Source organism: Frankliniella occidentalis, unplaced genomic scaffold (genome assembly GCF_000697945.3).
Source record: "Frankliniella occidentalis isolate FOCC.00 unplaced genomic scaffold, Focc_3.1 Scaffold176, whole genome shotgun sequence".
Lineage (NCBI taxonomy): Eukaryota > Metazoa > Arthropoda > Insecta > Thysanoptera > Thripidae > Frankliniella > Frankliniella occidentalis.
This window is the reverse complement of record NW_026267302.1, coordinates 398,465-403,731: the sequence shown is the minus strand read 5'-3', so window position 1 is coordinate 403,731 and position 5,267 is coordinate 398,465. Positions and strand designations below refer to the sequence as shown.

The 5,267-nt window shown below is 52.0% G+C and overlaps 1 protein-coding gene across 1 annotated transcript in view; it reads left to right on the top strand.

Moving 5' to 3' along the window:
* LOC113205060 (plexin-B) overlaps positions 1-5,267 on the top strand; it is a 166,148-nt gene that overhangs the window by 66,443 nt on the left and 94,438 nt on the right. The window lies entirely within an intron of this gene.

Below are 5,267 nucleotides of genomic sequence, written 5' to 3'. Positions count from 1 at the left end.
GGCTGGGGTCGCGTGGGGTCGCGATGTACACTCCATGGGGTCGCGAAAAAAAATGAGTCCTTTTTGGGGTCGCGAGCAAGAAAAGGTCGGGAACCGCTGGTCTACCCCCAGAGAAATAGTTTCTTGATTCAAGTGCAAGCTGACACAAGATGAAATTCATCATTGTAACAAGGCACTTTCGTCTTTAGAATAAGATTTTTCTCTTATTCGGAAGAAAATATTTGCTTGTTTCAAGAGTAATTTGATCTTGAGCCAGCGTGCACCTAAAACAAGGAAAAACATACTTGAAACAAGAAACGATTTTCTGGGTGTACCTGAATTTGTCCACGTTAATGCAGGGATCATTTTGAAAACGCGTTGTCTTTACGTTTTCTTTGAAATTGGACAGTGGAAATCAGACACACACTTGTTTTGCCCGCGCTCAAACGAAAACGGCCGTCCGCCCTCGGAGTCGCCTCTAATCCAGCAGACGCGCCACTTATTCGGTCCCGCGCGCCGCGTCACGGCCGGCAGAGGGTGCTGCTGATGACGAGGCCGTCACGAGAAAAACAACAGAAGTCGTTAGCCACGCGTCAATTTGGCGTCGTGTTTGCCGTGGCGCCTCTAAGTGCCAAATTGTTGCGCTTTATCGGTCCCAGAATACGCCCCGACGACCGCCCCTCCGCCCCGCGCACCCTTTACTCTCTTCTCTTCGCTTCCTTACTGTTTGTTTGAGCCTTCCGCTTTAACGATCGACGTTCGGCGGCCACGATGAAGAACCTTGGCGTTCACGTGGCTCACCCGCATATTTTTGAAAAGTACCCCGCGCACAGTTTCCGAACACTCAATAACGTCTTTGTCAGCTAACTGTCGACAAACTTCTTTACAATTCGATCTGAATGTTCATTAGTTCTGTGACGAAATCTTGTTAAATCATATCGTATGGATATTTCCACTAATTACAACTGTGAGAAACAAAATGTCAATACCGGACTGGAAGTGTAGCACTCATTAATATTTGCTTAGTAGAGGGGGAAAGAGAGTGGCAACGAGAGAGAGAGGCACGGGGCACCAGTGCATGCATGTGTGATAATGACATGTCGGCTCGACCCGACACCTCTCTCTCTCTCTCTCTCTCTCTCTCTCTCTCTCTCTCTCTCTTCTCCGACCCCTTTACGTTGTCGCCACAAAGTGTCCCACACTATTGTTCCTTGAAAAAAACTTAATGTAGGGGCGAGGGGATCATTTCGCTTCGTTAGATTAAATTTCCCACAGGGCAATTGGTAAGCCAGCCAATCCATACCTACCTGTCGATCCTTTTACTAGTTGTGTAGCGTACATCCTGCTTCTGAAATGCCGTCGCTATGCACTGCGATCTATTGCATTGGCAATGACATTAGGACTCGACAGAGACGCGCTCACCACAGTCATAAAGAACGAAGGTGAAGATGAGCGAAGAGAAAGGGAAGAGAGAAGGGGGAAAAAAGTCCTGTCGGCGTATCTAACGGCACTGATGGGTTTGTGTCGGTTTGTCCTCTTCCCGTACTGCTTACTGCGATGGGAACAGGTGTATGTGTTGCCTTGTAAAACAAAGACTCGCCGGCAGTCTTACTTTTGCTTTCGTTTCTTAGTGACGCTTTTTCTCCGGCTCTTTGCGTAATTAGGGCTTTTAAGAGCGGTCAATTGTGAACGCTGATGAGGCTGACGATATAGAATAATTGGCACCTCGGTGCAAGTGAGTTAGTTAGGGAGCGAGAGGCCCCCTCATCTCTCCCTCTCTCTTTCTCTCTGGCACACACACACAGACACACCTCCCCCCACCTTTCCTAATAGCCAGTCATCGTACCGGTTTATGAGAAGTGTCCGTGTGCTCGATTGAGAGAAGGGGGTGGGGGGGTGAGGTGTGCAATGTCCCTCCGGGCGTTGGTTCAAGCCAGGGACACGCTGAACGGGGTGGCGAGAAGGTGCGCTCGAGGCCATTTGCCAAGTTGGCTCTCTGCTGTGCGCCAGCCGAATACTCGCGCCGAACCGAAGCCAAATCCGAACCGCACAACTGGGTTGGCCTAGCTCAGTTTTAGGTTTATGTGTCGGAAATTGTCTCCGATGTGAGACTACAACTACAGCGGTTTTCTCTTCCTTATTCCACTGGCGTATATTTTTACTTTTGGCCCCGATTCGCTCGCTCACAGCGGTTGTTTCATTCCACATTTGAGTAAACTATTTTGATTGCGAATTGTTCGAGTGAATATGTGAGAGTAAAAGAAGAGGGCGGAAGAGAGAGAGATAGAGGGGGGGGGGCAAAGCAGGGAGCAGAATCACGCCTGTCAGGCTGGTGCACTCGCGGCAGCTGCTGCGTGGGATCTCTCTGGGCGTTTTTCTGAACGGCCCTGCGTGCCGCTGGCGGAAGGAACGAAGCAGCAGGGATTGTTATGAAGACTACTGCGATGACAGCCGTGACATGTACGGCAGTCTGTGCGCGCGTGGGAGAGCGCCACGCAACTCTTCTTCTTCTGCGCTACAATACTAACACTCCTCTTCTTTTTTTTCGTGTTGAGGCTTTTTTTTTTCTTCCCCTCTTTCTTTGGTGCTGTCATTGCTGGTCCTGCTAGTTTTCGCGCCCACGCTTGCGATTCGGTGCATGACGGCGACGTCCGCATTTAATGAGTACATTGCTCCGTCGACGGCTGCTTATTTCGACGCTGCATTTCAATTGCTCCCTTTGCTAAAGGAGGAAAAATACTGCTTTAGAATTTTGGGATCTTCTTTTTTTCCGTGGTATGGGCCGCCGCTCGTGTAATGCAGTACGTCCCGATCAGGAAAGCCATTCTGGGTGGAACGGCCGGCCGCCCCGTTGCCACCACTACCCTCCCTCTGGCCCGCCCGCCCCGTGGGTGACCGGTTGTGTGGACAGACGCTATCGACCTCGCACGGTACGGCGCCGCGACGCTCTGCAGTTAGGCCCCTACCTGAGGGCCCCCGCCCGGCACCAAGGAGCCGCCGCCGCAACCCGCCCAAAAGAAAAACCGCGACCGAGCTTTTCCTTCAGTCTTTTCAAAGCTCTTCTACTCTTCTCTTGGCCCGGCCGGTCCGACCGCCGCCGTCGTCTTGTCCCGCCCCGCAACCGCTTTGATCCGAGCGCAGCGTCCGTTTAGTGAAGAAAACTACCAAAGCAAGTGAGGGAAGCGGGCGAGCGGAGGACATGCTGACGCGGCCGATCACAAAATGTGAAGTTATTGAGTTGGATAGCTCCGGTCTAGTCAGCAGATTTCTTTCCCGTCGTCCACTCTTTCCCCCCGTATATCCCCCTCTTTCTCCTTTGCCCCCCTCTCCCCCTTCCCGTATCGTTCTGGTACTTTTTTCTCTTTCTTCTCTCCCCCCCCATTCCAAAGCGCCCAGGATTGTGTCGCTGCTCTCCTTTGACAGTGCACACACTGCTGCTCACTTTCATCCCGCGGATCACTGGCCGTTTGCTCCTTTGAGCCTTAATAACCCTAATCGCAAAGCAGCAGTGGCAAGTCGGACTGACATGAGCTGTCTTTGAGGAGCCGTGCCATTCCGTAAACCGCGACGGACCGAGCCGAGTATGCTCCACCACCACCTCTTGGGTCTCGTAGCGGATGTTACTTCTCTGAATACGCTCCAGTGTTGTGGGATTGCCTACTCGCGAGGAGCCATGCCGCCTTCCGGCCGAAGGGCGAGTGCGGGCAAACCCGCAAAGCCGCAGCGCATTCAGAGAGAAACACCTGGTACGCTACATATTTGCCATCTCCGATTAATCTAATTCCCCATCTGGCTGCTACTCATTCACCCCTTGCTCTGTGCTGCTCGCCCTCGCCTCGTCCACCGCAGCCGTCCGTTTCGTGTTTGTTTGTTTGCTTGTCTGTTTGTTTTTCTCGTTAATTTTCCGTGCGGTCGGCTTACACGTGTCCGGTCCGACCCGAGGCTTATTGGCACTGCGGCTGAAGGGTTCGTTTATCGATTAAAAATCGCTTACCTTGGCCGATGCTCTCTCTCTTTCTCTCTCTCTCTCTCTCTCTCCCTCTCCCCCTCTCCCCCTCCCTCTCCCTCAGTCCCAGTAGACGCACACGCTGGGAGCTGTACTGCTGTTGCCGCCTCCATCTCTTGCTTTTATTTTTGTTGTTTCATTTTGCTCTTGTGTACTTTAGATGCTTTTATCAATTAATGCTCTGTTGATTGTGCGGTGGCCGGCCAGCGCATGGCGTCCACTCGGTCGGATATCTGATGGCCTCTCTGTCTCTGCGTCTTTCTTCCTTCTTCAGTCTCTCTCTTCTTCTTCTCCTCCTCCTGCCTCCTGCCCACGTCCCTCCTCTGGCACGACTGCGACTCCATACTGTTTTGGAGTACAGTAGCAAAGAGTAGCCCTCGCGATTGCCCTCCCTTCACGCCCTCCGCTCTCCCACGTCCTTCCTTGCCCCCCTCTCTCCCGAATAACTCGACTGTAAGAGCCGTCAGCTCTTCTCCCGGCGAACTGTGGCTACCAGTTCGCAGTTGGCTCGGTCTAAACAGCAGTCTGCTGGAGAACCGCTGTCTGATTTTGCAGTTTTACACTACTGCGGGCGGGTTGCCTACACCCAGAAAAATGAGAAGCTGTAGCAACCATCGTATGGTTACTTCAGGAACAGTCATAGGTTGAGACAACATTGGAACGGCCGTTAGAACTAAAACATGGTTCTGATTGTTTTATTGTTCGTTTTTCAACCATACAAGGTAGACGCACGTTAAAACCGTGTGAAGCTGAGCTAAATGTGCGTCTACCTTGGCCTGCGGCGCGCTAAAATTAAAATGTTTTCGCGATTTTGGTTGGCATGCCTGTCCACCTCACATCCCACGTCTCACGCCAGGCGCCTCACTTCACGCCGTCTTCTGGGCGGTCTCCCCTTGCACTTCCTGACAGAGCTGAGCATTTAAAGTTAAAGTTTAATTTCAAGTTCAAGTTAAGCTCAGCAATTATGGTTGTCCCTGTGGTAGCCGTACGATAGTTGCTGGAGCTCTCCACTTCTCTGGGTGTACACGTTTGGGGTCCACGGCGATAGATAGGCAAACCTGCACCACGCGGTGCAGTGTATAACGACAGACTCGGATGGCGAATGGAATGTCTCATAGCGCCCAGACTGGTATCGGTCGGCTGGAAGAACTCCTCCTATCGACACAATGTAATGCAGTGGCGTCCGCGGGGGGAATGTTAATGAGGACTAAGTTGGACCTTTCTCTCTCCCTCCCTCTCTCTCTCTCTCTCTCTCTCTCTCTCTCTCTCTCTCTCTCTCTCT